Here is a 20,890-nt window from a genome sequence, read left to right on the forward strand (position 1 = left end):
AGTAAACTGTAATTTCATTTTCATTTAACAGGCTATTTGTTCAGCAGTGTTGTTCAAACTCCTTCTGAAGCCATTGTGCGTTCTGGACAGGCCTACACTCTATTCTGTTCTCACAGTATCTCCAGCTACAACACCATATTGTGGTACTACCAGCATGAGCATGGGCAAGGCATGCACATTATTGGATATTCCTTTCATAGTAGCCACAATGTGGAGAATGTAGATGATAAAAAATATAAGCTGGAAGGAGATGCAAAGAGTTCTGTGAACCTGACAATCTCAGAACTCACAGTGAAGGAAAGTGCAGTGTATTTCTGTGCAGCTAGTGCACACAGTGCTGTAGGCCCCCTATAAGCCCTACAAAAAGCCCATATCTTTAGTGCATCTTTCTTTGACGTCATTCAAGCAGTTGGGCTGAGCTGGATTTTATCAGCTGCTAACTCTATAATAAAATGTTTTGTTTTCAAATTGATACATTTAGTAAGACTGGTTTCTCCCAAGGACTTTCTCCCCACAATACTGTCATCTGATTGGTTTAACTTTCATACCCTTTGTTGGGATGTGATGTCTGCCCATTTCAACATGACATCACTTCCTCTGTCTAGGTCTGCTACTTCACTGAAAACGTCTGATATGTTTTCTTCTGATATGAGACACCCAACATGATTCGATTTGTATTCAGTATCATCCTTTTCCTTAGCTGGTTTACAGGTATTATGATTTTAGTAAAACTAGTACTTAAATACACATGCAGGTGTTTGAAAATATATTATATGAAGGCTAAAACATTCAGTATTTGTACTTAACAGCATTTCTTTGGATTCTCAGGTTGCCTGATTTGTGAGAAGGTGCATCAGACCCCTTCAGATGTACTGTGCAAACCCAATGATTCTGTCAGTCTTACCTGCAGGCATAAAATTTCTAGCTATGACACAATATTGTGGTACCAGAGGTCATATGGAGATTCTAGCCTGAAACTGATCGGTTACGCACGATATAGCAGCATAAAGGAATTTGAGCCATCATATAAGGATCATTTTAGTTTAACTGGCAATGGAGAAGATGAAGTTACTTTAAAATTTCTACAAGCAAGACCAGACAAGGACAGCGCAGAGTATTTTTGTGCAGCCTCTTATGCACAATGCCACAAATGTTCTCCTTCCATGACAAAAACCTTGCTTTGATCTTTAATGCATCATAGTACACCTGCATGAAACCACACTGAGTTCTTGAAAACACCACTGACACAATGAGCTGAAAAGAAATGGTCCCACTTCATATTAAGTGTCTTTAACTACCACAATGAGCTTATTGTGTTTAACTGTTACAATGTGCTTATTGAGTACGTACGTTTTAAATTGCACTTATATTTAAAAAAATAACTGCATGTAATTGCATATGTAATTCATTTCTGTAATTACATTAAAAATTGCTCTGTTGACCCATAATTTACCCCCTCAAACCTAACCACCATCAGACATTTCCAAACCTATAACCATGTCCCATCTCAATAGCATTATGTAAAAAAAGGCAGCAGTCTGGTAGTTTGTGAAGTCATTTCCTGTTTAGAAGAAAGAAATTAGCTCAGCTCAGCTCAGTGCAGTTGAGGACTCACCATGATGTTTTACCTCTCCATCCAACTTGTGATAATACTTTTGCTAACAGGTGACCTATTCATTTATATGTCAGTTTTTAATTTTAGATTTAATTTTTACAATTCAAGAAATACAGTTACAATTTTACATTTTACTATAGCATTCAAATTTTAATGTTTCCTCTGTGTTCTTCTCTTTTTACAGTCCCCGCTGTGTGTAAAGATGTCCAACAGTCTCCAGATGCAGTCTTATGTCATCCTAACAGCATGGTTGAGCTGACATGCAGCCATAACATCAAGAGCTATGACACAATATTATGGTATCAGCGCTCTCCTGGGGACACAGCACTGAAACTTTTAGCTTATATGTACTAGAAAACACCAAAGACTGAGGTAGCTCACTTCAACGTATCAGGTGATGGGGAAAAAGCTGCTTCGCTTCATATAAAATGTAGCAGAGAAGCTAAAATCACGGCCATGTATTATTGCGCTGCCAGTATCACACAGTGCTGCAAGAGTTCAGCCCTCTTTACAATTACCTTCTTCTTATTAGAAAACCCATAAACACCTGCACAGACCAGTACTAGCTCATTCAATTGCTGATCACTGACAGCATATGATTGTGCTTATTCCTGGTGTGTCAAAACAGGTGTTTTATTGTAGAGCTAGATGTTGGATATGAGATAGATAAGAACATGTTGCATAGAAACTGGTCACACTTTATTTTAAGGACTAATTCTCACTGTTAAATAAATCAATAAACTACTAATTTCCTGCTTATTAATATTTAGTTAGGTAGTTGTTAAGTTTAGATATGCAAGGGAACTAAAATACTGCAGAATATAAGATGTTATTATGTGCTTTATAAGTTTTAATAAGCAGCCAATATACAAATTCAATATGAATATGTTCATTTGTCACTCACTGTACAACATAGTATAATTTGTAAAAAAAAAAAAAAAAGCATTATAAAATACTAATAATATGTAATAATATAATAAAACAATATCATACAATTGAATCAAATTAAATATTCTGATTAATTAAATGATTCAAAATTCAAAATCAGGGGTTATTCAAATCAATTCTTACAATAGCAAAAATATCAAAATTTAAAAAAAAAAAAAAAAAAAAAAAAGAGAAAACATTTAAAGTTGCCCAAATTAAGTTCTAAGAAATGCATATTACTGATCAAAATGTTTTGATATATTTATGGTCGGAAATTTCCAAAATATTTTAATGGGACATGATCTTTACGTAATATCCTAATGATTTTTGGCATAAAAGAAAAATAGATAATTTTGACCCATATTTAAATATTATTTTTGAAAGCTGTACGTTATGTCCTTTCAAACTGATATTTCAGTGTGGTGAAATATGAATACATTCAGAATACATTACAATTACATAAAAAATGATTTAGAGCAAATCAAACTATAATAACAATAAGGGGCAACAATTTAATGTATTCATGCTCACTGCTCTTATAATAGACAACTCTTCAATAGACTTTATTTGTAGGAAGTGCAGCATTACCCATCATCCATCTGCAGTCTCATGCAGTATGAAGCAATCCACTGATTCTCCATCATATCTAGTCTTTGACATCCACCCTTATACAACGCCAACATGAGAGGATCTCTTGTTTCTTCAACCACTGTGTTTTGTTTATTAGGTAATACTAATATTCCTTTACATGTGTATTTTATTGTACTTTGTCACTTTTAAAGATAATTCTTAATTTTAAACAATTAGTTAAAGTTTACCATTTGCCTTCATGTCTTCACAGGTGTTGTGTTTTCTAATAAGGTTGATCAAACTCCTTCTGCAATTTTTTGGAGTCCCAAAAGTCTGTCTGAAATTACCTGTCGCCATCAAATAACTAACTATGACACTTTATTGTGGTACCAGCACTCACAGACAGACACTGAGCTGAAACTCATTGGTTATGTGTATTATGAACAAAGAACTATTGAGAAACCATTTCAGAAGCATTTTAATGTGAGTGGTCACGGTAAAACACACTCTACACTTCATCTTATCCAGCTGAGAAAATCGGAAGACAGTGCTGTGTACTACTGTGCTGCTTATTACCACAGTGCTGTTTCCTCCCTTTCCATTAAACAAAAACCCACCTTTAATAGCAGTTTTGCACAGCTGTTACATGATTTGGTACATTATATATTTTTTGCTTTTTGAAAAGAATGTCCCCCCACAGAAATAACATATTCTCTTTGTTTGGTGCACAGATGTGTTTAAATATTGAAGATGGCTGTCTATTAAATCAATTATAATATACTTTATTGAGTGACTAAACAAACACATTAACCGCAATAAGCAACCTGGCAACTAGTCCAAAAAAAAATTAAATAAAAAAGGATAACATCATTTGCACACCAGAGGGCAGACACTGTTTGCTCACTTATAACTGATATAGTTATGATGTAGTTTCCTTTCTGACATCAAGGGGGAAAAAAGATTAAGAATGGGTTTGTTTCTCCCATCCAGTCATTTGTCTTTAGGTACATCATGATTAAACATCTGATCAACACTGGTATCTTGTTGCTTTTTTTAACAGGTAATGAAATGTATTTAAACAAGATGCATATTCTGGAAAAAGAGTTGTACACTGTAAAAATTATTTTTCTAAAATTGTAAGGGGTATGGTTTACAGTAGATTATTATTGTGCTTAATTCAACATTACTTATGAAATTTCTCAGTGAAATTTGTTTCAAAGTAAATTCAATACTATTTTTGTTTTCTGTGTATTGTCGGTGTAACAGTATTGTCACTGAAAATGTTTTTTCTCTTAGCCTTCTTAGTGAACTCTACTGTTGTGCAGACCCCTGATGACCTGCTGTCCAAAAACAATGCAGAATCAGTTACTCTTCACTGTTCTCACAAAAATCCAAGCCTCAATGTCATCCTCTGGTACAAGCAGCCTCTTAGTGGAGAAATGCAGCTCATGGGGTATCTATACAGGACAAATATTAACTCAGAGCCTAATTTTAAGGACAACATTGAGCTATTGGGGAATGGAGCAAACAGCAGCACTTTGACACTGACAAAACTTTCCTCAGAAGACAGTGCAATCTATTACTGTGCTGCAAGAGAACACGGTGATGTGGGTTTCCTGCACTTCTGCACAAAAACGTTATCATTAACCCCTATACATTAGATCACAGTGTCACTCTTTATTTATGTTAGGAAGGTAGTTATATTTGTCACTTTTCACACTGTTCTTTACTCCTGTGTATATTTTTCAATGCACATTACTACATAGGTGCATACTTTGTGTCACAGAGTCCGCATATGTTAAACTATTTCCACCAGAAATGTAACATATGTAAAACCAACTCTTGTTGTTAGAACACAATTCAGATCTAAAATCTACCTTCATTATAAATAGATGACCCATGCATTATTGTATGTTCACTCTAAAAAAATGCTGGGTTAAAAACAACCCAACTTGGGTTATTTGGCAACCCAGTGCTGGATAAATATTGGACAGAACACATGATGGGTTATTTTGACCCAGCTGGTTGGGTTAAATGTTTTTACCTAACATGCTGGGTTGTTTTATTTAAGTCAACTATTGTTTAAAAGTTATTATATTGCTGGCTTAAAATGGAATGGAAATTTAAAATCACACAGAATTTTAGAGGCAACAGCAATAATCAAAGGATCAACATTTATTATTAAGCAAAAACACCCATTTACAAAAATATAAGACTGATAAATTGAATTTATTTGAGTGAATACAGCATATACATTTAACAAGCATTTTAAAAATAAAAAATGTAACATTTAAAAGTAACATTTTAATATAAGTGTATATACTTTTCACATTAATAGTGCTTTATTCTCGAAATCTGAGCTGGTGCGAAATCTAAGCCGTGTTGAGCTGCTGCTTGCCAGGGGAAGTACGAACCTCAGACTAACACCTCATGTTTCACTCATAGTAGAAAGATGCCATGACTGACTCCAAAACCTGCTGATCAACAAACAATACTGAGATTAGACAATATATTTCAACATCAAATTAAAATATAGCTGCAAGCAGCAATTCTGGGGCCAAGCACACCAAAGGGAAAATGAGGAGCTAAGTATGGCATGGAGCACCAGACTAACTACAACAATGAGTGAAGGAAGCCATTTTAAGATGATTTTAGTCAAAATTACAGAAAAATAGTGTAGAACTCCTAGTAATATGATTTAATGGCTTACCACTTTTGACCAACAGGTGGCGCTGTTATCAAATCGATGTGGTGTGTTTAGTGTGAGGTGACAAAAGCACACACAAAGTTTAGTGTCAATATTGCAGACAGGAAGTTCAGCCAACTATGGTATAATTGGTATCTATGTTGTTGGCATGACCCAATTAATATTTTGAGACCACTTTCATTACAATATGCAATCAATAGTTATTAGCATTTTTGGAAATTTCAAAATGTATGGTTAATGAATGGCTTATTACTTTTGACCAATAGGTGGCACTGATACCAAATTAATGTGATGTGATCAGCGTGAGGTGACAATGCCACATACAAAATTTGGTGCCAATATATGAAAACTTTGCAGAGATACATCTTCAGATGCACTTTAGCATCTTTCCAGCGAATTCGGTAATGCGTTAAATGAAAATCTAAATGGCGGACAGGAAGTTCGTCCAATTTTGGCATAACTGATATCAGTGTTCTTTACATGACCCAAATAATATTTTGAGATCAGTTTCATTAGAGTAAGCCCTTTTCATCAGAGGTTATTAGCATTTTTTAAAATTTACTTAAACTTTTGGCCACAAGGCACTGCCACCAAACTTTCTGAGCACTGTCAGGGCAAAGTGCCGACAGAACATAACGAGCTTCTTAATGATATGTCAATGCATTCGTAAAATATAGCATTTTATGGCTAAATTAAAAATGGCAGACAGTCAAAATGGCTGACATGGGAAATTTGGTATTATGCGACTTGAATCAACCTCGGAATCTAACCTCAGAATCTAACAAGATTCTTGGCCAAACCATTGAGAAGTTATAAGCAAAAATAGCCATTTTTCATTTCTTCTAACCACTAGATGGCACTGTGCCGAAACACTGCAGGTAGCCTCAGGTCATGCTGGTTATAACACACACCAAGTTTGGTCTCAATACACCAAACCATTGTGGAGATATAGCCTCACATCCATTTTTGCGTGCTTTTCGTAGAATTCGTTTGCGCGTTATCCCAGAATGGTTTGACTAATCAACTTGAATTGATTGAAACTTTTTGCCAGTATCATCTGAAGATGATCTGAGCCAAATTTGGTGAAAATCAGACAAACTGTCTAGGACGAGTTTGAAAAAGTAGTTCCCTTCCGGGAACTCGAACTGCGTCATCAACGCTATGGGGAACGCCATTGGCGAGCCACTCTCTGAACATAGTCTACAACCAATGAAATGACGGGAGTGACGTCACCGGGGCAGTGACGTAGGCGACCAGGAAGTATAAAGCACGTGCATTTCAAACCGGCGTCAGCTTTTGTCATTCAGCGAAGCGCTCTCTGTCTATGTCTTGCATATCTGCTGTTTTTTTGTGCCAGTTTGCACAGCTTTTGTTTGAGCAGATATGTCAACCAAAGGGGAAAAAAAGCATTTATATAGCAAAGAGGTTGAGCAGCCCCACAGAGCGTGTGTTCCTCCTTGCCAACACTTTATCGTTGGTGGGGATACACACGTTCTGTGTGTGGTCTGCTTGGGAGCGGAGCACGCTCAGTCAGCCCTCGAGGGAGCTGGCTGTCCGCAGTGTGAGCTTCTTCCACTGCGGGTGCTTCGCTCTCGGAGGGCTCTCTTTGAGGAGGGAGCTCTCACCAGCGTTCCTCGCGGGTCTGGCCCCGCTTCCGCTGAGGTGGAGCGCCGGCTGCACTTGTGGGGTTCGCAGCTCGATCTGCGAAGGAATGGAGACGGGTGATCCCCTATCTCCCTCCTCACCTAACAGATCGGACAATCTCTTGCTGGATGAGGAAGCCCGCGCTGCGGTTCCTTCCTACCAAGAAGAGGTCTCAACGCTTCTCCTATCTTCCTCCGAGGAGGTTGATGTGGAGAGCGTTGATGATATTGTACAACAGCTCCCCCGGTCCCCACAATATGAGGAGCTTTTGGAAGTGGTAACTCGGGCAGTTGAGAAATTAAATATCAACTGGCCCGCTCAACAATCCTATGAACCGCAGCGAAGCAAACTCGATGAGCGCTTCCTGCGGGCAAAGTCACCACTCCAAAGAAGGAGTCTTCCGTTTTTCCCTGACCTCCACACCGAGGTGTCGAAGTCATGGGGAAAACCATTTTCAGCCCGCCTCTTTGTCCCTTCCTCCAACTATTATGGGAATGTCGGGGGGCTAGAGGAGAGTGGCTATAAGATGATGCCACAGGTCGAACAGACACTTGCGGGCTATCTGTCACCTGGTTTGGCATCATCATTGAAGGCTCCTTCCTTGCCCACCAAGCCGCTGAGAGTAACATCAGGCTTGTTGGGCAAGGGGTACACGGCAGCAGGTCAGGCCGGTGCATGCTTGCACACAATGTCCATTTTGCAAGCTTACCAGGCCGACCTGCTGAAGGAGTTAGACGACGGTCAGGAGGTAAATGTGTCGGAGATGCGCCGCACTGCCGATCTTGCTCTCCGCGCCACCAAGGAGACCGCACGCGCCGTTGGGCGGTCTATGGCAGCCCTGGTGGCGGCGGAGAGGCACTTGTGGCTGACCCTGTCCAGTATGAAAGACAAGGACAGGGTCCTCCTTATGGACGCTCCGCTTCAGCCTTCTGGTCTGTTCGGCGACTCAGTTAATGAGGTCGTCGACAGGCACCAGGAGGCTAAAAAACAAGCGGCAGCCTTCCAAAAATACCTCCCCCGCCGTGTCTACTCCTCTGGGGCTGCTGGACGGGAGCAGCCCCAACCGTGTGCCAGCTCCTCGTACAGGGAGACCCAAAAGAGGAGCGTTGCGTCCCGTACCCCTCCGGAAAAGCCTAGAGGGCGGGGTCAGCAACGCTTCAGGGCGGGGACCTCCAAGACCGATCTGAGGGTCGTGCTTCAGTCGAAGAGGTCCTCGGCCAAGCGGCCCTGACAGCTGTGGCTTTGGGCCGATGAGGGTAGCCCCTCTCGGGGTGGAGCGGTGTACACCAAGGTTCTTGGTGCCCGTTCGGCCTCGAGACCCTCAGGAGATCTGTCAGCCATCCCTGCCAGTGTTACAGGGCGCGGCAGTCTCCCGCGAACATTTTCCTCTAGTGTCTCCGCCCGGAAACGTAGCGGAGCTAGAGGGTTCGCCGCCCCTACGGGGGTCCTCAGAGAAGTTAGTTCAGGTGTTCCCTGCCAGCATGCTGTTACAGGGCACCGAATTAATATCTCTGGTAACACCAGAGACCAGCCTCGAGGGGCTGGTTCCCTTAGTAGACTTGGCAGCGTGGAAACTACTGCCAAATGTATCTACATGGGTCCTGCGCACTATAGAAAGGGGATATTACATCCAATTTGGCGCCCCGCCGCCACCTTTCGAAGGGGTCTTTCCTATTTCGGTGAGCCCCGAGCAGGGTCTGGTTATGGAGCAAGGGGTAAAGTCTCTGCTAAGGAAGGAGGCCATCGAGGTGGTCCCTCCTTTACTCAGGGAAGCCGGGTTTTACAGCCGGTACTTCATTGTTCCAAAGAAGGATGGAGGGCTGAGGCCCATATTAGATCTCAGACGGTTGAACCGCTCTATCAAGAAACTGAAGTTCAAGATGCTGACTGTCAGTCAAGTCGTGTCTCAAATCAGGTCAGAGGACTGGTTTGTCACGATAGATGCTTATTTCATGTCTTCATCCTTCCTTAACACAGGAAGTTCTGGAGGTTTGCTTTCAGGGGCGAAGCTTACCAATACAGAGTTCTTCCTTTCGGCCTAGCCAGCCCGGAATAATTAGCGGTTCAGCATCGAGGTGTTGTTCTCGCTCATATGAAAGAACTGGGGTTGAGGCTCAACGCCAAGAAAAGTGTGCTGTCTCCATTACAGAGAACCACTTATCTAGGTGTCGTATGGGATTCGACCACGATCCAGGCACGTATGTCACCTGCTCGGATTGAGTCACGTTAGCGACAGATGCTTCCCTCACCGGCCGGGGAGCGGTCATGAGTGGCCGCTCGGCCCGTGGCCTGTACCCCCGCCCGGAAATGTGGAGACTATGGGTGTGGCCCCTGAGGGGGAACATCTCATAGAGGCTGGTCTCTCAACTGAGGTTGCTGACACCATCCTTCATTCCAGAGCTCCCTCTACAAGGAAACTCTATGGCCTTAAATGGAAGCTGTTCACTGCATGGTGCAATCAGCACCAATTAGACCCAGTTTACTGCCCGATAGGTACAGTTCTGGAGTTCCTGCAGTCTCGCTTTTCCACAGGGCTAGCCCACTCCACCCTGAAGGTGTACGTGGCGGCTTTATCGGCCTACCACTCCCCTCAGTGGGTAGAAACCTGTCAGTGGGTAGAAACCCCTTGGTCATATGATTCCTTTGTGGTGAAGCACTCAGGTTGAGGCCTCGAGTGAGAACAAAGGCCCCCACATGGGACCTCATTGTGGTCCTTGAAGCCTTCTGTAGGCCTCCATTTGAACCTATAGAGGAGATTTCGGACCGCCATCTGACCATTAAAACTGCACTGCTGCTCGCACTTACTTCTCTGAGGAGAGTAGGTGACCTTCAGGCCCTTTCTGTGGCCCCTTCCTGTATTGACTTTGCGCCTGGCATGGCCAAAGTCTTTCTCTACCCTAGAGCTGGGTATGTTCCGAAGGTTCCGACAGCAGTACCGCAGCCGGTCGTTCTCCAGGCCTTTTACCCTCCTCCATTCGTGGAGCGCAACCTTCGGAAGTATAACTGTATGTGTCCTGTGTGATCACTCGACACATGTCCACAGAGCTGCCATGTGGCGTAAATCAGAGCAATTGTTGGTTTGTTACGGCCCCCCTAAGAGGGGGTGCCCTGCTTCAAAACCTACTATCAGTAGATGGATCATAGATGCCATTTCTACTGCTTATGAGTCCTCTGGCCTGCCATCACCCTTGGAGGTCAAGGCTCACTCTACCCGAGGCTTGGCGGCCTCTAAAGCTCTGGCAGCAGGTGTCCCCTTTCAGGACATCTGCAGTGCGGCGGGTTGGTCCTCACCTTTAACATTCATCAGGTTCTATGAGTTAGACCTGAGAGCCACTCCAGGCTCCACTGTCCTTGAGTGACACATATATTATTCCTCATGCGCCTGCGGGCCAAGGCATACTATCTCCCTCTTGGTCTGGCTGGAGAGCAGACAGAGGTGTAATATTCTATCCTCGTGCGCCTGAGGGCCGAGGTAGACTTATTCCCTCTTGTTCTGGTGGTGACCAGACAAAGGTATATTACTCTATCCTCGTGTGCCTGAGGGCCGAGGTACACTATCTCCCTCTTAGTCTGGCTGTAGAGCAGACAGAGGTGTAGTATTCTATCCTCGTGCACCTGAGGGCCGAGGTAGACTTATTCCCTCTTGTTCTGGTGGTGACCAGACAAAGGTATATTACTCTATCCTCGTGTGCCTAAGGGCCGAGGTACACTATTTCCCTCTTGGTCTGGCTGTAGAGCAGACAGAGGTGTATCACTTTCTCCTCGTGTTCTCTACCCTCGTGTGCCTAAGGGCCGAGGTACACTATTTCCCTCTTGGTCTGGCTGTAGAGCAGACAGAGGTGTATCACTTTCTCCTCGTGTGCCCGAGGGCCGAGGCAGATTCTCCCTCTGGTTCTAGTACAATACTAGACCAAGGATTATTCTCCCTCTGGTTCTGGTATGACCAGACCAAGGATCATTCTCCCTCTCGTTCTGGCAGTTTCCCCAGACAGAGGTGTAATATCACTCGCGTCCTGGCAATTTCCCCAGGCGGAGATCCTTTGGTGCCCTGGACAGGTAAGTATTTTTAGGCACTGCCCTCTTGTTCTGGCGGTTCCCCAGACAGAGGTGTACTACCCCTCACATCCTGGTATCCCCAGGAGGGGACCTTGAGTATTCTGGCTTGACCCACCAGACTCAACGCTTTCCTTCCCTCCTAGCAACACAGACACTAGGCAGGGATTTGGAATTATGGGGGCGTGGGTATCTCGTTCCCCATAGCGTTGATGACGCAGTTCGAGTTCCCGGAAGGGAACGTCTCAGGTTACGAATGTAACCCTGGTTCCCTGAGGGAACGAGACACTGCGTCATGGACCATAATTCCCGCATTCCTGCCGCGCATCGCTTCATTCCTGGAAGCTGACTCCGGTTTGAAACGCACGTGCTTTATACTTCCTGGTCGCCTACGTCACCGCCCCGGTGACGTCACTCTCGTCATTTCATTGGTTGTAGACTACGTTCAGAGAGAGGCTCGCCAATGGCGTTCCCCATAGCGTTGATGACGCAGTGTCTCGTTCCCTCAGGGAACCAGGATTACATTCGTAACCTGAGACGGTTTTTACAAACAATAAAAAATAGAAAAGAAATAAAAACAAATCTTTGAATTTTTTTTGGACTTCATTCAACTCTGCATGACCCAAGGATTCAGAGAAAAAAAAAAATGATTCAAAACGGTTCAAAAGTTGTGGCGCTAGAGAGTTGTAGTTAGAGACTCCAAATTTGCTATGGTTAATGTTGAGACTGTCCTCTATCAGTGTGCCAAATTTTACAACTTTCCCGCAAGCGGTTCTATGGGCTGCACCTTCAGCACTTGCCCCCTAATTAAATTTAGTATTATAATGAATAAAATCAGTTTACTGTATGTTATGCAAGGCAAAAGGCATTTCCATTATACAAGACGGCCGCTGCTGATGCAGCTGACAGATATTTCGTCCTTGTATGTTGAGTTACGCAAAATAATATAGTTTACAGCACAGTAAAGACTTCAGAAATGAAATAAAATGTATATAAACCTTTATTTCACTGAAGAAGTGCACCAAATCCAGGGCGCTGTGAACCACTCTCTCCTTTGAAGGACTCAAAAAGCCCACGGTCTAACTGTAACTCAGCAGCTGGGTATAGACAAAAATAACAGCTTAGTTACCAAACAAATAAATACCCAGCACCTGGGTAAAAAATATTACAAATAAGCCAATAAAATGGCCCAACAAGTTGAACCTAGTATTTGGGTTAACAAATTTAACCCAGCATTTTTTAGAGTGTTTATGTAACAATATCTGAAAAATATGATGACATTTGAGTTTTTAATGTTTAACTGATGGATTAATTAAAGAAGTTTGAACTAGATATTTGAATACAACAATTGAACTGCCTGAGAAAACACATTTGTGTAACTGGGATTTTTGGCTTGAAACCTTATAGGTGAGATATCACAGAACTACAATTTTTACATTTTAAATTTAATTATTTGACTTTGACTTACTGATAACATAGCAGAATGAAATAACTGTTTGGGCAGTGAGTATACAATTGATAGTGAATTCTACTGTACTTCACAATTTATTATCCAACCCACCAGGTGGCAGTAGAAGTAAAAACACAGATGCAAACAGAATAAATCAGGCTCCACCCATTTATCTAGTAAACCTGACTAGGTCACCCATGAGTTTTCATTCAAACCGGTATTCAACATGAGTGAATCTCCACTCAAATGTCTCCTGCTTCAGTGTTGCATTGGTGAGGAATTATTTGCTGATACATACTTTCATACCTATGACATCACTGTAGTTTAACATGTCTCTTTTATGGCCTTGCAGGGCTGTCTGTGGCGTTGAATGTTACACAAACTCCTACCAACCTTTTCTTAGTCATTGGAGCGACCATGAACATCACCTGCAGTCACAATGACAAAACCTATGACAAAATCTTCTGGTACCAGCAGTCTGATGAGCAAAATCTCGAACACCTTGGATTCCTTTCCTTCAAGCAACCCTTGGTTGACAAAAAGGGTTTCACAGTAACAGGAGATGCGGAGAAAGAGGCATTCTTGGTGGTGTCGTCTGTGAAAACTCAACACAGTGGTGTGTATTTCTGTGCAGTCAGTGCAACACAGTGCTGCAAGTTTATAGGAGCCTGTGCTCAAAACCCCTCCCCGTCACATGACACATCTGCACCTGGGTTGACAACCCAGTCAAATGAGGTGAACAACAGTCTTGGCCTTGAGATACATGATAGCTATACTCTTAGTAATAAATATTTAGAAAGGAAACTATTGCATTGTCAGTTTAATTATATTAATTCAATGTTATAATCATGATCAGAGCAATCATTTTAACCACAATCACTACTTTCTGGTTAACAGGTAAGCATTTCCAGTGCACTGCAGTCTAATTATTTAATATTCATGTATTGGTAAGCACTCTTTACCCTCTTGTAGTTTGTGTGGTTTGTTCTCCTGTCATTCAACAGTTTCCCAAAGATCTTCTAAGGACAGTGGAGGAGAAAGAAGCTAAGCTTTCTTGTCATCATGGCGACAGCAGCTATCAGATCCTGTACTGGTATCAACAGAAAAGCAATGGTGGTTCTTTAGAGCTTATTGGAAGGCTCAATTATGGAGCACCTTTTCAAGAGGAAAAATTCAAACCTCGATTTAACATCACAGGACATGTTACACAAGATGCATTTTTGCTTATATCCAGCATATCTGCTGAGGACAGTGCAATGTATTTCTGTGCTGCTAGTTTGCACAGTCTTACAATTCCTTTTAATCGCTGACAAAAAACTGTTCAGTCTGCACCTGTTTGATTAATAAAAAGCCACAAGGTTTCTTGCATCTTCATGCCAAAACTTGTAAAAAGAACATTTACAAATAGAGTGTAAATGTGATGTCTCAGTATAGTATGTTAAATGTGGGCTTTAAATAGAGAACAACAGCAAAATGGCCTTCATCACAGACTTGTGCATTGCTCTTGACATATGATGAGTGTTTTTGCTCATGGGGACCCAGGTTCAAAACCAACATGTGACATGTTCTAATGCCAGTTTCCTGCAAATTGTAAAACACATCAGGGAAGCACAGATTTCTCCAGGTAATCTAGTGCCATCAGAATAGGGCTAAAGGCAAAAAGCCTAAAAACCAGGGGGACGTGATCCTGTTCTTGGAGATATACCCTCAGCTCCAACGTTGATCTAGCACACCTGAACCTGTAGCTAATCAGCTTGGGTGAGCTAACCTTTGAAGGTACAGAAGAAAACGTCTCTAGGTTACGTATGTAACCCTAGTTCCCTGAGAAGGGAACAAGACACCGCGTCCCCTAGGGGTCGCTATTGGGGAACGCCGCAGCGTGACTCATGTCTGAAGAAATGCATAGAAAAATTACATGAAATGGCCGGCGACAGCGTATGACGTCACCATGGCGCGCTCGTCGCCGCTGGTGCGTCACTACCGGGCGACACAGTATAAAGAGCCTCCGGTGTAAACAGATAACAGCTTCATCGTCTGAAGCTTCTCGTCCGAAGCATGGGAAGAAGCATGGGAAGAAGCCTAGGGGACGCGGTGTCTCGTTCCCTTCTCAGGGAACTAGGGTTACATACGTAACCTAGAGACGTTCCCTTCCGAGGGAACTCTCACCGTGTCCCCTAGGGGTCGCTATTGGGGAACGGTATACCCACGTCTCCATGCTGAGGGGAGTGCATAGTAGCAAGCACTAAATATAAATTCTGTGAATAATTATCTCAATAGGACAAGGTGACAGCTGTCAGAACGTAACCTCCCCGGCCAGAGCCTGAACTGTTACTCACTTACCTGAATGGGTCAAAGGACCCAGAGCACAGCTCAGGTTGGAATAGGAGATTCCTTCGGAGGAACGGCTAAGCTACTGCTTAGACTTAACTAGAACAGGAACTGTCAGTACTACCGAGTCTAGTTCCCTCAGTGAACTGGCTCAAGAATAGCGACTAACAGGCCTGTCCTAAGACAGAGACCGTTGTAGCAGGGGTTATCCTCAGATAACACACCCTGGGGGGGGGGGGGGGGGGGGTTCCATTGTTACAGCTCCAAGCTTGTCAGAGATGACAAGCATCTAGACAGGGGAGGAACCCTCCCTGTTCAGAGAGGGGAGAGATGCTACACCCCAATCAGGACAGACAGTCCGCAAACTGTTAGTCTACTGAGAAATCATGGAGCTACTGACCATCGTGATAGTGGACGCAGACAGCGGACAGACCCCTAACCCCGCCTTGCAGGGAGGAACATCCGTCCTAAAAAAGGGGTAATGCTCTGAAGGGACCCTTTAGTGTAAAGGGGAGCATATTAGATCCAGTCCACATGGATGCCTACTAGGAGAAGGTAGTGCTCAGGAATTACCCTTCCTCGGAAGGGGAGCATACTCATCTCACTAGGAGCTGTACTCTAAACGGGACCCTAGCGAAGGGGAGCGAACGTTGCTCAAATCAGGACCTTGAGAAAGATAGTGTTTTATTTCTCCCTATAGTGAAGGGAGAGAAATTCACCATGTGGCAGTGGCGCTACTTGAGGCTCTAGAGGGACCCTTTCCGCAGAAAGGAGAGCAGTCAGAGTCATTTCAAGGTCCAGAAAAGGGAGAGCTCCTAGTAGACATGAGGTCTTCTGAAGGGGAAGTGACATTCGACCCTGAAGACTCCGCCTGCCAGGGGCAGCGCTCTCAGGTGGAACCCTTCTCAAAGGGGAGCCATAATACTTGACTCAGGAAACGTTTTGATGACAAAACTACTAAATCAAAGTGTTACGAACCTTGAATAAAAGGTGAGTAGTTGCTGCTGAAGAGCTCTGAGCAGACCCTTCCCACAGAAAGGGGAGCTACTAAAGTCACCTAAAGATCCTGAGAGGAGCCTAGCTTCCGGCTGGACAGACTCCTAACCCTGAAGGCCAGGGAGGAACGCCCATCCAGACGAGGGGCGCTCATTACGAACCCTTTCCTCGGAAAGGGGAGAGCCCGGCTCGTGCGTGAGGCCTGAAGAATGAGAATCAATCTGAAAAGAGGGCAGGCTTACCAGCTGTGTCAGCGAGAGCGGCACTCTGAATATAACCTTTGCCACAGAAAAGGGAGTGCTATTTATGGAATCGGCCCCACCCTCAGGGGGATCGAAAGAGTACCATATAAATTAAATTCCTGTCTCAACAGGGCATAATTACTAGAGAAATTGCTCCACGGAGACAAGAACTCATGCGGTGCTGATGCCTTAGCTGATAGGCCCGCCCTTTCAACTCCGGTCTTACAGAGAGTAGTTATTATGGGATTCTCATATTGGCCAGAAAGGGACATAGTTAAACATTTCAGGTTTGAAGAAACTCAGAGAGCTTACCTTGATGGGGACAACAAGTCCTGTGTCTAACATATGTCTGTGATGGTGGTTTTACCGCACAACCTGTGGTGTGGAGGAGACGAACACTGCCATGACCATAATCCATAGGATCAGAGGGGGAGCATCCGCCGCAGACTCTTAATACTCTCATCCTGAAAGCATAAACACAACAGACAGACTGAGACAGTATAAAGTTTTCTTATAAGAAAACAGATCGTACCTACCCCCAAGTGTAAATTTTTGCACATTAGGACAGTAGCCAAAGGTACTGTTTGTTATGTTTTTTAGTTCCAGACCATCAGTAATGGTGGTTCTGAACACTCAGAACCAGCCAAAAACATCATAGGCCTGGGCAGCTTCCCAGCTGACTTAAAATTTCACAGGGGAATCACCGAGTGAGAGGCAGAGGGATCGAGGAAGGACAGCAAAAAGATTTTTTGCTCTGATTCATTCGAGACTGTTGTCTCGTCTGAATCACCTCCCTCAGATCCTGTCTACCTCCCCTCGGTCCGCGCCGTCTCCTAGAGCCACCCGCAGGTGGTGGAGGGGCACGAGTTGCAACACTAGCCTTCTACGTCCGTCTGTGTTCCGCGGAACCAGACGGATCAGGACCCTTGGTCTGTTCAGGTTCGGACCTGGACCTTCTAGGAATGAAGGTTTTAAAGGCGGCTGAGCGCGCCCTGGCCTCCCTAAACTTTTCGACCACCGTCTCAACGGAGGCACCGAAAGGCTCAGAGGGCGAAACCGGCGCGTCGAGGAGAAAGCCCCTTTCTTTCCTCCCGACGTCGGCCAGGTTTATCCACAGATGTCTCTCCGTAGCCACCATGCCGCCCATGGCCCTACCCATGTGGGCGGCGGCTTGTTTGGTGGCACGGAGAGCAAGATCTATGGTGCGGCGCAGCTCCGCCACCTCGTCAGGGGAAAGTCCCTGTCCTTTATCCAGGTCCTTCAACAGGTCAGCCTGGTAGGCCTGAAGCACCGCCATAGTGTGCAACGCACCCACCGCCTGACCTGCTGCTGCGTATGCTTTGCCATTTAAGCTAGATGTAACCTGAAGGGGAGCTGATGGCAAAGAGGGAGCCTTAAGAGAGGATGTCTCACCTGTTGAGAGATAGCTGGCTAACGTCTCATCAACAGGGGGCGTTTTCTCATAGCCGTGTTCCCGCATTCCTTCAATATTTGCATAATTAGCAAGAGGAAATCTAAAAACGCGGGAAGAAAACGGCTTTTTCCATACCTTCTCAATCTCTGAATGGAGGTCGGGAAGGAAGGGAAGGCTCACCGGAGCCTGGAGGCGATGGCCAGACAGGAAGCGTTCATCCAGGCGGCCCCGCAGGGCCTCCTTTCTGCCGCACCTCCAAGGCAAGTCAAGTCTTGCCGTGGCCCGATCCATGACCTCCAGAAGCTCTTCATATGCAGGGCAGGAAATAGAGGAAGACTCAGCCTCAGCTTCTTCGTCTTCAAAGAGCATTTCCTGCTCATCTTGGGTGGAACCCAGAAGAGCACTAGCTCCAGGATCTGATGACGTCAAAGAAATAGCGTCATCAAAATCAAGGAGCTCGTTCTCATCTCTGGCGGATGAGCGAGAAAAGGAAAGTCCTTTCTGTAGCTCATCAGCCAGATCCAGCTGGGAACCCCACGAAGCCAGTCTCCTCCGTGCCTCGGCAGCGGCAGGCCCTGAACCGTGGGGAACAGCTGGACGCTCATCTTTTCTCGAAAAGAGAGACAGACGAGAACGGAGCTTTTTCATCGGAAAACGCTCACAGTGTACACACGTTGCCCCCTCGAGGACATCGCGTGCGTGCTCCTCACCCAAACAGAAGACGCAAAGATCGTGTGTGTCGTCAGGCGTTACATAACGCGGACAAGGATCAGCACACTTCTTAAACGTCTTGCTAGTGCTTGCCATAATAAAAGAAGATAGATAAATCTTACCGGAATGCACGATCAGACAAAGAGAAGCTGAAGACGGCGAAGTTGTTATCTGTTTACACCGGAGGCTCTTTATACTGTGTCGCCCGGTAGTGACGCACCAGCGGCGATGAGCGCGCCGTGGTGACGTCATACGCTGTCGCCGGCCATTTCATGTAGTTTTTCTATGCATTTCTTCAGACACGAGTCACGCTGCGGCGTTCCCCAATAGCGACCCCTAGGGGACGCGGTGAGCGTTCCCTCGGAAGGGAACAGCAATTTTCACATACAGAAAATGAAAAAAAAAAAAAAAAGATTTGCAATAAAGGAGGATTAATAGCATGACCAGAATATTACAGACACTTGGGGTGGGGTTTTTTAAAAAATTGGACCAATAAGCAACCACCTAACATCTAACATCTAGGTGGTTCCTTTCTGAGGTGAACAACAGTCTCAGCCTCAAGATATGTGATAAGATATGTGAAAAGTTTTTCCGACTGCAGAAAACACAATTTAGAGAGCAACCCATTGCACTGTTTTTTCTGTTTCTTGGTTTGTACAGTGTAAACATGGTCAGAGCAATAATTTTACCCATAACCTTTCTTTTAATGTTAATAGGTAAGCATTTCCAATGCATTTTTTATTTATTTATTTAATGTACATTGTCATGCACTTCTCACTTTCTTGTAGTTTGTGTGGTTTGTTCTCTTGTCATTTAGCAGTCTCCCAAACGTCTTCTACAGACAGTGGAGGAGAAATGCGGAAAGCTTTCTTGTCATTGTGGTCACAGCAGCTATCCATACCTGTACTGGTATCAAAAAAAAAAAAAAGCAATGGTGGTTCTTTGGAGCTTATTGGAATGCTGACGTATGAAGCAGTTTCTCCAGAGGAAAAATTAAAATATCGATTTGCCCTATCAGGACATACAACAGATGCATTCCTGCTCATTTCCAACATATCTGCTGAGGACAGTGCAGTGTATTTCTGTGCAGCTAGTTTGCACAGTTGTACAGTTTTTTGATAACCCTTGACATAAAATGATTCACACTGCACCTGTTTGAATAAAAAAAAAAAAAGGTTTTCCCACAAGGCCACAAGGTTTCCTGAATATGCATGCCAAAAAAGGTAGTAACTGTTATTACAATAGAGGACACTAATATAAATGAGACATTTCAGTATTTCATTGCAGCTTGAAGATCAGCCAAGTTAGCAGCCAAACATCTAGCCTGCATAAAACATAAATATTGCACATAATTTACATTTCTATAATACATTATTATATAGAGACAGAACTGGAATGAACTTTGTGAATTGAAATGTATTTTAGATATATCTTAAAATATGAGAGACATGACTGATACAGCAAATTGTGCAACTTCGAGTTACGTATTCTTTTCCTAAATGATCAAACATAATTGCTGCATACAGAAGAAAAAAATCCCATTTGCTTCCACTGAATGACAAAACAGAGCTGCATTTTGACTAGAATCACAGATGTTGGGGGTGACCATTTTTGTTTTGGACCAATAAGCAGCCACCTAACATCTACATCTAGGTGGTTTCTTTCTGAGGTGAACAACACTCTTAGTCTTAAGCTGTTACCTCTTTTGACTGCAGAAGAGACAATTTAAAGAGGCAGCCAATGCACTGTGAATTTAATGTTATTTCTTTTGTTGCCTTGTCTGAATGTTATAATCATGATCAGAGCCATCATTTTAACTATAATTACTACTTACTGGCTACCAGGTAAGCATTTCCAGTGCAATGCAATCTAGGTTTTTTAGTTCATATTCATTGTTATGCTCTCCTCACCCTCTTGTAGTTTGTGTGGTTTGTTCTCCTGTCATTCAGCAGTCTCCCAAACATCTTCTACAGACAGTGAAGGACAAAGAGGCAAAGCTTTCTTGTCATCACGGTGACAGCAGCTACACATTCCTGTTCTGGTATCAACAGAAAAGCAATGGCGGTTCTTTGGAGCTTATTGGAATGCTCAATTTTGAATCTGCTTCTCCAGAAGAAAAATTCAAACCTCGATTTAACATCACAGGACATGCTACAAAAGATGCATTCCTGGTCATATCCAATATAAATTCTGAGGACAGTGCAGTATATTTCTGTGCAGCTAGTTTGCACAG

This window comes from Garra rufa, chromosome 21, assembly GCF_049309525.1.
Source record: "Garra rufa chromosome 21, GarRuf1.0, whole genome shotgun sequence".
Taxonomy (NCBI): Eukaryota; Metazoa; Chordata; class Actinopteri; order Cypriniformes; family Cyprinidae; genus Garra; species Garra rufa.